Genomic DNA, 12,249 nt, shown 5'->3' on the forward strand with positions numbered 1-12,249 from the left:
GTTTGAAGGGCTCTCTTGTCTCTGTTAGTAAATCTTTAAAGTATTCTTCCCAAGTTTGCGGTGATATGGACTGGATAATATCTCTTTTTTTGTTGTTTCTTAAATTTTTTAACAGTTTCCAGCTTTCTGAACTTTGGCTTCCACCAATGTATGTATTTATCATGGTGCACTTTTTTTCCCAGGATTCATTTTTCTTTTGGCAAATTTTTCTTCTGACCATCGCTTGCATTCTTTTGTATTCGATTCTGTCTTCCACATTTTTTAAAAATGTTTTTTTAAAATGTATATTGTCCATTATTTTAAATGTTATATTTTATATGTGTGTGTGTTTTTAATGTTGAGTGTCGTAGCTTTACAAAAATAATCTTAACGACTAGTAAGTTGTAATGACAATTTGAGATATGTTGTAAATATTTACACTTTCTTCTAATTACAGTGTCTTGAAGAAGGAATAAAAGAATTCCGAAAGCTCGACCAAAAGTCAAAAGAGTGTTTCTATAACATCCCGGCCAAACCTACCGACAGCGGCCTTAATAAACTGTGTTGTTTGTATGTATATATATATATATATATATATATATATATATATATTGTTATGATGTATTGTTTGTTTGAATGATGAGCAATGAGTATTTTTTAATAATATAAGGTTTTTATCGCGGTTCTCAAAGAATTAGTTTATCTTTATTATATCTATTATGAAACACACATATATATCTAACCTAGCCAATGTAAAATTTAAACAAAATATCTTCAAAATTGAAATTGTTATGACACTAACTAAATTATATTAACAAAATTTTGTACCTTTCTGTCACTGAATGCCTAAATGAACTGTTTTCCACTATATAGATTATAATCACCACTCAAATGTCTTCTTCTCAGCTTCGGTTATCCCTGTTTTTGTGAAATTACTTTTTCCAATTATCAGCTTCCACCAATTTAAGATATTTTTCTTCGCAGCATTTATAAACCACCAAGCAAACCAGCAACAGCATTTATTTTTATTCTTCTTTTCAATATATCAATATCCAATCACCAAAATATCATTTAATTTTAATATTCAATTAATACTTCTTCCATTATCATCATTTATACATAACATAATTTTTAGTCTTCAATATTATTTTCTTTATACTGTTTAATATTGATTTAACTCACTATATTGAACAATTGTAACTGATTGACTGCCTCTAACTAATTTTCATACTAAAAAAACTCATAACTAACTGAATCGACTTTCTTACTAAACTTTCTGACTGCTTGACTTAAACTTTCTGACTGCTTTGAATCCAAATCACCGGGTATTTATATCTTTTTGGATGTTCCAGAACCATCTGGTAAGAAATCATGTTCCATTTGTTCTATTAAATACATGTCTGAATTTTCTGGAACAAACCATTTCGCAAACAAAGCCATCTCCGGTGATCTAGAGAATTCCTTACTTATCTATCGAGAATTTTGTTGGCATTTAGGCTTTTCAGATCAGAGTATACATTTAAATCAGTAACTTATATAAATTAAACATTTTAATTCAATAAATTACACATTTTAAACAACATATTATCATTATAACCCCACTTTATATTCGTAATTATTCTTAAACGTCACTTCAGAGTATGTATATCTGGTTGCCTAGTCACATGGCTCACTTAAATATATCTACAACATCATAATTACTAAAAAAATACTTTTTATATGCTAATTTCTTAAAAATGCCCTCACATAAATATATTTTTATTAAATTCTCTAGTATATAACTTCTTAAAATAACCAAATACTTGTTATATCTAAAATTATCTAGTATATAACTTATAAATTATTTTCTTTAAACACCAATCATATCAATATATATATATATATATATATATATATATATATATATATATATATATAAAACAAGTTTTGGAATCAGGTAGGGATCTATCTATTTGGAACATCTGCTATAACTAAACCGGCTTTTTTTCTATGTGTGTATGTACTTTTTCGTCAATATAGCTCTGGATGAACATACCAAAAGGGTTTATTTACAAATCCAGATATAGTTGGGAATTAACAGCTTAAATATTTTGGATTGGGGTTGGTCTTAAAGTTGAGATTCTTTGGAACCAATTAAAATGCAAAGTTTACCAGAAGAACTGCTGAAAATGATTTTTTACAATTGTACAAAAGGTCGCGGATCAGCCTGTGGTTCTCTTAGGCTGGGATTATTATGAAATGCAACATGCGGAACATGCTGTGGTAACAATTGACAAAATTGTCCTCCAGTAAACGAAGACCAATTCGACGGTGAAAATTATGATTCCGATATTTATTTTTAGTTTTTTGGAAAATAAAAAAATTGTAATATATTATAAACTAAATTTTTTCTATTTATGTCCATGTCTAAGTTAAGGTTTTAAGGATTTTATTTTCATCAAAAGGGGTGTTTGTAAGGGTTGAAAATAGTAGGCTCATTTTATAAGTAAAAAATTAATTTTTGTCTACAAACAATGCACTAAAAATGTTTCAAATCGTTAAAAATATTTTTTAATTTATTTTTGACAAAGGGTGTGGTTGTAAGGGTTGAAATGTTGAAATTATAATAAAAAGTTATTTTATATGCAAAAAATGAATTTTCGTCAAATAAAATGCACTCAAGAAATGTTTCAAACCGATAAAAATATTTTTTAATTCATTTTTGTCGTAAGGGTGGTTGTAAGGGTTGAAAATTTCCAATAAATAAAATATTATTGTATAGCTAGGGTATTAATTTTTATTTGTATTTAAATACATAATTGAAATGGCTTTTCAGGGTTTTTAAAGGGTTTTAAGAGTTGAAAATTGTGAATAATTAATTTTTATATTAGAGAAAACATTACAATATTTACCTTATGCGAATAAACAAGATTTAAGTGCACAAAATAATTAAATCCGTGTTTTTCCCAGTTTCTTCAATAAGGGGTAGTTTTCACCCCTTAAAAACAAAAAGCGCACCTAGAGCGTATATAACTTTTGAAGTGGAGGGTAAGATAAGCTTAATTTGAAATTTTTGAAAGAAATCGATACAGTTATAAAAAATTCGGAGGTATTACCATATTTTAAGCCTCAGTAACTGAACTATTAGAAACGCTACTAACATAATTTCTTACGTACTTCTAATCAGTTGATTTCTATTAATCAATAAATCTCTTGATGGACAACTTAATTTTAATTATAATATTTCAGTTTAAATTTTTTATATAATCCCTTAAGCATTGTTCATTTGCTGTCGTAAACCCAGCTCTCTAACCTAATAATTTTCCATCCCATGTTTGTTTTATCGGATTAAAAGTATATAAAAATAAATTTCCACAAAATGTTAAACAAACAGCAGCATTCCAGCAATCAGTAATTGCAAGACATTTGTTTGTTTACGTTATCGCCCACTCCCACTTCTCACTATTGAAATATTAAAATTTTACATCGGAATAAAAGTATTTTTAGATAAATCCACCTAAAGTAACCTTGTACATTGTATTATCCGTGTGTTAGTCACAATCAACCAGCACAGCAATAATGTCGGGGTTATCTCTTGAAGAACAATGGAAAAATTTTAAAGTGAGTGTTTTTGCGCTTTAATCACAATATTTTTTATTGCTATAGGTGTTGTTATAATGTGTAAACTGTTTTTTATAGTATACCAGTTATTTCTATTTAATTTCTATTAAATTATTTGTGTTCTTCTTTATGTTTTGACATACTCGTTTTAATGATTGGTTGCTTCAAGCTTCCATAATTTAGAATTTTTGGTTTATCATATATCTACGGATTTTGCACGGCTCTTACCGCCTCTTTGTTGTAAATTTCTTTTCTATCATACCATATTCCTATTGGTTGTTTCTTGCAATCATTGGATCTTCGATATCCACTACTTGTAGATGTGGTTATTTCCTTTTCTAAAGACAAATCTACTTCAGTATATTCCGTGACCGCCGTTCTTTGCCATCTTCAATACGTGTCCTTATTCTTGTGATTCCTTCCTCTATTGGAGATTAAATATCATCATAGATCTCTATTCAGTCCTTTGATCGGCTCATTTCTCTTAACTAATGCTAAGTGTTATGGAGATTTCTGTAATTTGGTCGATTCATCTTGTTGAAGATCTTCCGCATGATCTTCAGCCTTCTACCTTCTCTTGAATAATATGTCTTTCCATTTTTTCTGTGTCTGCTCTCACACCATGTCCAAAGTGTTTTAATTGTTGGAGATGGACTTTGCTGGAGAGCTATCGGCTAACCTTTAGCTCATTTAAAGTTAAATTATTTGCCCTCTGGTCGATCCACGAAATTCGGGCATCCAGAAACATTTTTCTCCAACAGAAAATTTCAGAGGCGTCAATCTTACTTCTTTACGCTTGTCGTAGGGTCTAAGATTCACATACGTAAGTATGCCATTATTAGGAATATTAAGCAGTTGATTCACCTCATTTTAAAATTCGTGAAATTTGAGAGTTCTTTCATATTTTAGCCATCTCTCCTACAGCAACTTTTGCTACATCACATCTACGTTTTATTTCTTCATGTAGTGACGTGACCCTGTGTTTGAGATCAATGATATACGTATAAGCTCAAGTCGGTCAATCGTGGTTATGTGTGGATGATTGTTATGTAGTCTATCCAATATTGTTATCTTTGTCTTTAATATGTTTAACTGCATACCAAATATTTAACTTTCGTTTTCAACCAAACATATGAGATCAATGAACTCTTTCTGACTATTTGCAAGAAGGAATGTGTCATCTACAAAACGTAAGTTGTTTATTTTATAACCATTTATTGAGATGCCTTTTTCCATCCTTCAAGCGCTCTCCTTATATTATGCCCCCATATAATAAATAACTGTGGAGACAGTATAAATACTTATTTGGCACCTTGTTCTGGATGGAATTCATTTAAAAGTGTGTCAAGCACTTTAACTGTTCCAACAGTGTGTTCGTATAGTTTAGGTTTAAGCGGAATTAAGTGTTGTGGTACGGCTACTTCTTGTAGTATCTGTTATGAGGGTTGCTACTTGACTCTGTCGAACTCTTTGCGATAATCTATAAAATAAATGTGTAGTGGGATATTTAATTTCCTAGAATTTCCAATGTGTCCAATCTGTCTTTGTAAGAAAGTTTTCAATCTCTTATTGATTATGTGTAGCAATATGTTGCTCGCATGTATAATAAAGAAGATGGTTTTATAGTTGTCGCATTTACTGAGGCTGCCTTTTTTTTATGTATTATCGTTATTGTAGATTTTGTCCAGTCGTCAAGCCATTGCTTGGAATACCATATTTTGTTACAGAGCAAATAAAGCAATTATCCTCCCGGTGCTTCTGTGACTTTGAGCATTTCTGATATTATTCTATCTGGACCTGGTGCTTGGTTACACTTGAGTTTATTGATCACCAGTTTTATTTCATTGTCGAGAATATTAGGTTCTTCTTTGATTTTTTCAGGGGTTAAGTGAACAAGTTTCTGGCGTTGATCATCTTTATATAGATCCCAACAATAAAATCTTCATGTTTCTGCTATGTCTTCTCTGTTAGTTCTCAGGGCTGCTATGTGGTCTTTAACGGTTTAAGTTCTGGCTTTAAAGTCTCGTGTTATGTAGCGAATATAATGTCATAATATTGTTGGTTATCAGTCTTGCATCTTCGTTTCATTTCTTTAATGAGGTTTCTTAAACAAGCTTTTCCCCTTTTGCTATGTACACCACTTTGACAAAGATTTCTTCTATTCTCAATTATTTTAAGTGTTTCGTCTGTTATCCAGTGTTTTCGTTTAACTAGATTATTTACCTTTGGGTGATTAATTTGTGTTGTTCTTCTTCTTCTTCTTTAAGTGCCGTCTCCCGATCGGGGGTTGGATATCATCATCACTATCTTTACTCTATCTACTGCTGTTCTGAAGAGTTCTATAAAACTGCATTTAAACCAGTCCCTTAAATTCTTCAACCATGACACTCTCCTACTTCCTATACTCCTTCCTTCTCTTATCTTTCCCTGTATTATCAGCCTTAGCAGTTCATATCGCTGTCCTCTCATTAGGACACTAACTTTCATATTTTTTTTTGTGTTTATTATTTCGCATTCTTTGCCCATTTTTCGCTATACTTCCATGTTAGTTTTCTTCTCTGTCCATGCTATTCTTAGCATCCTCCTATAACACCACATTTCAAAGGACTGTAAGTTACTTATGTGTTATTGTTTTAATGTCTAGCTTTTAAGTCCATACTACAGTATCGAAAACACGTAGCATCTCAGTGCCCTTATTCTTAGTTCTAATCTAAGGTTTTTGTTGCAGAGAATTGTTTTTATTTTACAAACGCATTATTTGCAATTTCTATCGTGGCTCATATTTTGGTTGTTTGATCATTATTGTCTGAAATCCAGGTTCCTAGGTATTTGTATTTATGAACCCCATCTATCGGTACATTTTCCAAATGTATGTTTGTTGGCATATTTATTTTCTTTGTTATTATCATGTATCTGGTCATTTTTATATTCATTTTTAGTCCATATTTTTCACAGAAACTGTTATGTTTTGTTTAGCAGTACACGGAGTTGTTCAGCAGAACTTGCCATAATCACGATGTCATCTGCATATCTTATGTTGTTAATAGATCTTCCGTTAATTAATATTCCTTCACTTTGAGATAGTAATACTTTTTCAAAAACGGCTTCACTATATATGTTAAATAGTATGGTGACATAATACATCCCTGCCTAACTCCTCTCCTGATTTCAATTTCTGGACTGGGTTCGTTTTCTATTACGATTTGTGCTCTTTGATTCCAGTAGAGGTTTGTTAGTATTCGTAAGTCCCCATAGGCTATGTTTTTTATCTTTAGAATTTGGACTAATTTTTCATGTCTTACTTTGTCAAATGCTTTTTCAAAATCAACGTAATAAACATGCACATTAACATTTATATCTATGCATCTTTGAGCTAACACATTAAAAAGCAAACACCGCTTCTCTGGTTCCTGATGGAATTGGTGTTGTTACACAATGTTTAATAGTCTCCCATATTTTCATATATGATGTACCTTTGCCGATAGGGCCATACCTTTTTATACTTTTTGGAAAAGGTCGTCCTTCTTTCTTAGTTCTACCCCCTTTGTCTCTCTCCGTTTATTGGACGCTTTAAGTTTGAGCGCATCACCATAGATATTCGTATCTTATTTTTCCACTATCGGAGATTTCGATATTATCATAGCTATTCGTATCTTAGTGACAGCCGCTGGGAAAAGATCTACTGCAATTCTACCACAATCGAAGATTTCTCTGCTACGAATTGCTTCTTCGGCTGATAGCTTTTACCCTTGATACTCCCTTGCATGATACATGTCCAAAAAACGTTAACTGTCTTTTTTCTCTTACGAGATTTATATTATGGTTCAGTTTTATTTTGTTTCGTATTTATTTGTTTCTGTGTCTTTTAAGTTTCTATCTATAGCATCTTCGTCCAAAATACATTTCTGTGGTCATAAGTTTGCTTCTGTTAGTCCCATCTCGCTGTTGGGTTTCGTTGTTTTCTCCCAAATTATCTTTTGTCAGAGAAGAGAATTATTCGTATAAATGGTCTGCTTTTGTTTGTTTGTTTTGTAATTCATTTTTGCAATTTTCAGGTTTATTAGATTATACGTCGATATTTCAGCAACTTTGATTTTGTCAATTTGTAGGTTTAAGTCACATGTTTCCTCTTTGCCAATTAAAGATTTTCACGTTTTACCATATTCATTGTTGTAACAGTTTCTCTTCTCCTGCAATTATTTCCATATTTCTACATTTGCTTATCCATTTCTCTAGAGAATTCTATAGATAAATCTTAGTAAAGACGATAAACAGCGATATTGACTCAAATCTTTATTTGTTTAAAAAAATATTGTGATTTCATTTACTGTTTTAATTTCTGTATAGTTGTTTTTGTAGTATTTTTGCATTATATACATATACAATGCCTTATTTCTATTCACGTTAAGTTCTTTATACCTAATTTCTTCCTTATCTGTAGCTTTACAGCATATTATGTTTGCCGTTTACCGCATCCCAATCGCCATTTCTTTTTTTCTTATATTATGTTCTTCAGTAAGGTCTCTTTTTTCTTATGCTGTTTTTATTTGACGGTTCCATCTAGGACGTACTCTTATTCTCCTTCTATTTGGTTTTCATTTTCACGTTCTCAGCGGTATTCTTGTCGTCTCGTCCATCCTTCGAATATAGCAATACCATAGTGATTCTCGTTTTTCTATCTCGTCATTTAGTGTTTACATTCACATTCATTTGTTCTCTACTTCGTTAATTTCTCACTTTGTTTTCTAGCTTGTATTTTTTTTTGCTGTTAATTTCTTGGTTATCTGTTCCTTTAAGGTTGAGTTCTGTTTTAGATAGGTATTTGTGTTCATCAACAGTCTTTATCTCTTTATGGTTATTTAGTACGAGATTTGCTGTGTCTGTTCCAATTCTAAGATATTTGGTGTTTTTGGTACTAAGTATTAGTTCCCATTTCTCTGATATTCTTCAGCCTACTTCTATATCATGTATTTCATAAGTTCCTTATCGTTTGCCATAACAGCCTGATCGTCTGCAAATACCTTCCTATACCATGGCAGTTCCTTTTCCAAGTATGTAACGCTTTTGCTACATATATTTGAATAGTCGTAGCTCTTTTGTCAGAGCAAATCCAGGTGATAAGATGTTGTCCATTATAATTCGAGATGTCGAGTCATTATATAAGTTTTGTAGTACTCCTATCAACGTGTGATATATATTTTTTTCTAGAAATCCTTCCCAAAGTTTTGTTATTGGGACTGTATCGAAGGTTTTTTGTAGATCAATAAAAGTTATGTTTACTTCTTGATTTTTTACTGTTTTCTTTTTTATGCAGTTTACTATTTTTACTGGGAATAGCTCATCATTGGTTAAATATTTTAAATGTTATATTTAAATGTTGTTTCTTTAGGAACTATTTGGCTACCAAAATTTAGAAGTGCTGACATATTAACAATTTGGTTTTTAAACTTTAATTAATCTGCATTCACATTTCAGTAAATAAATCCTTTTTGGATTGATGTCTTTGTTTCAAAATGCATTAAATTACTTTTCGCGATAAAACAACACCATGTAGATATATAAAAATCGATTATTTTTATTCTGCTCATTTATTTTGATTTTCTTTTTGCATTTCACCTTCTTAATTTTGTTTGGCTTTATATTATTTCATTTTATCTATTTTGTCTTATTTCTTAATACTTTCGTATAGTTCGCACACAACAAGGAATATACCGAAGATGAGGAACCACGCAGGTTGGAAATCTTCAAAGAAAACCTACAGAAAATAGAAGAACACAACAAAAAGTTTGAAGCTGGCGAAGTTACCTACCAAATGGGACTTAATAAATTTGCTGACCTTACATCTGAAGAAATGAGCCAATTTAGAGGGTTTAAACCTAGTGGAAAATAAATAGTAGTATGTTAAGACTGTTTTGTATTTTTATTTAAAAAAAATTATATTAGTAAATATGTTATCTTGGTGACTTTGTTTTTTAATTCTCTTCACATACTGTTTGGTGTTTGTTTATTAATATTTACAGCTTTAACCCGTAACCGGTGAGGTGCAATTTTAGTTACATTGAGAGTGACGTGGAGTCCCAAAAAAATTCAATGAAATAAGTTACAACTGAATGAACTTTATTCGCTCATAGGCATTATATAAGTATTATATAAAAAAAAAGTTTAAAAGTATTAATAGTACTGAAATTTCTCCTTATTATACCTCCACAAGGATTTTTGCTTAGATGAATAGATATGTTATGCAATGGAATTTTTAGATTGTCCTTGTGTTTGTTACACCTTTTTCATCGTCTGTTTTCATCGTCAATATATAAAAGTCATAGATTAAAGCAAAAAATCTGATTTTTGGTTAGTCAACCAAGAAATCTTCGCATTTCTACTTTGGTGATTTATTCTTCTTTTTGCTTATAAGTATCCTTAAAAAGAATTTTTATGTAATTATCTTTGATTTAGAAAGTTTGGAAGGAAGACCTTCATTTTTAGTAAATCTTGAATTTGAATAGTTGGTTTATCAGCTTTATGGATATTGGATATTTATAGATATTTGTCCAGTCGTCAGAGATTTGACCTCCAAAAATCATACAAACAAGCTGAGTTTTGTATAGAAGGATAATTTTGGGACGCCAAAAAATATGCAAAAATGTTTACTACTTATATCCTCCGGCTTCCCCCTAAACTACCCCCCTGGCAGAGGAAAAAATCGATTTACCAAGAATCTGTACGTCATAGAAAAAATGTTTTAATTAAAAAATTTAGCTTAGATAAAAAGAGAAATCAAACGATTTCTGCCTAGCGAAACAGAATTCAAATCTTAACCACTGTGTTTCGTAAAATTTGCGAAACAAACAGCTGGATAAATTACTCGGCAAGGGAATCTAAAATTGCATTCCACAAGCCGTTCATCCTGGTCAAAATTCGTAGTGAATTCAGTTTCTGGTACTTCAAACGAAGTAAATAATAAAACAGAATGACGGTATTAGATTTTTGTTTCGATACAGTGCAGCGACAACCGCTGATACGTATTTCGACCTCCTTAGGTCTCGTCAGAACGGTATAGTCACTGCTCTGAACCAAAACAAAAATCTCTCCCGTCCTAGACAATAGTTATTAATATACGGACGTAACGACGCCATCTAAAAACAAAAAGAGAAATCAAACGATTTCTGCCTAGCGAAACCGAATTCAAATCATAACCACTGTGTTTCCTAAAATTTGCGAAACAAACAGCTGGATAAATTACTCGGCAAGGGAATCTAAAATTGCATTCCACAAGCCGTTCATCCTGGTCAAGCCGTTCGCTAGGCAGAAATCGTTTGATTTCTCTTTTTGTTTTTAGATGGCGTAGTTACGTCCGTATATAGTTATTTTAATAACCATTGTCTAGGACGGGAGAGATTTTTGTTTTGGTTCAGAGCAGTGACTATACCGTTCTGACGAGACCTAAGGAGGTCGAAATACGTATCAGCGGTTGTCGCTGCACTGTATCGAAACAAAAATCTAATACCGTCATTCTGTTTTATTATTTACTTCGTTTGAAGTACCAGAAACTGAATTCACTACGAATTTTGACCAGGATGAACGGCTTGTGGAATGCAATTTTAGATTCCCTTGCCGAGTAATTTATCCAGCTGTTTGTTTCGCAAATTTTAGGAAAAACAGTGGTTAAGATTTGAATTCGGTTTCGCTAGGCAGAAATCGTTTGATTTCTCTTTTTGTTTTTAGATGGCGTAGTTACGTCCGTATATAGTTATTTTAATAACTATTGTCTAGGACGGGAGATATTTTTGTTTTGGTTCAGAGCAGTGACTATACCGTTCTGACGAGACCTAAGGAGGTCGAAATACGTATCAGCGGTTGTCGCTGCACTGTCTTTTTTCTTCATGTGCCTTGTCCGTTCCGAACGTTGGCAATCAACATGGCTATTCTGACTTTGTTTACGGCAGATCTGAATAGTTCAGCAGATGACAATCCGAACCATTGCCGCAAGTTTTTGAGCCACGAGTGTCTTCTCCTCCCTGGACCCCTTCTGCTGTCTATTTTCCCTTGAACGATCAGTTGTAGTACTCTATATTTATTATGTCTCATAACGTGACCCAAGTATTCCAACTTTCTTTTCTTTATACTTATTCCTACCTCTCTCTCTTTACCTATCCGGCGTAGTACCTCTTCGTTGGTCACGTGCTCAGTCCAGGATATACGTAATATACGTCGGTAAGCCCACATTTCGAAGGCCTCTACTTTTTTCATCAATGTTGCGGTCATTGTCCACGCCTCCATTCCATGTAACAAAACCGGGAATACATAACATTTCAGAAGTCGAATTTTGAGAGGTAGGGTGAGGCTTTTAGAGGTGAAAATTTCAGCTTAGATAATTTTAGAGGTGAGCTTAGATAATTTTAAATAAACATCTTAATTAGTTCTTTTTATGTGAAATGAACCGTTTGAAACAACGCTCGACGCCACCGGTAATGCTTAATTTTATAATTTTAGTTACGCGCGAAATCAATTTTAAATGAAATTTGTATCTAATACAAGCTTATATAAAAATGAACACTTAAGATAACAAATACAAGATAATACAAACAAATGCAAGGTTATATCTTTAGATCAAGTTAAGCTGTTCATCCAGGACTCAAAGGTGTATTTGTGAATAACTTTTTTGGGTCCACT

General features: G+C 32.0%; 1 long non-coding RNA gene across 1 annotated transcript; it reads left to right on the plus strand.

Moving 5' to 3' along the window:
* Positions 1-3,209: 3,209 nt before the first annotated feature.
* Positions 3,210-9,542, plus strand: LOC140449783 (uncharacterized). Its single transcript, XR_011951882.1, has 2 exons — positions 3,210-3,579; positions 9,269-9,542. It is a non-coding gene; the product is annotated as an uncharacterized lncRNA (long non-coding RNA).
* The last annotated feature ends 2,707 nt before the right edge of the window (positions 9,543-12,249 follow it).

Source organism: Diabrotica undecimpunctata, chromosome 9 (assembly GCF_040954645.1).
Source record: "Diabrotica undecimpunctata isolate CICGRU chromosome 9, icDiaUnde3, whole genome shotgun sequence".
NCBI lineage: Eukaryota > Metazoa > Arthropoda > Insecta > Coleoptera > Chrysomelidae > Diabrotica > Diabrotica undecimpunctata.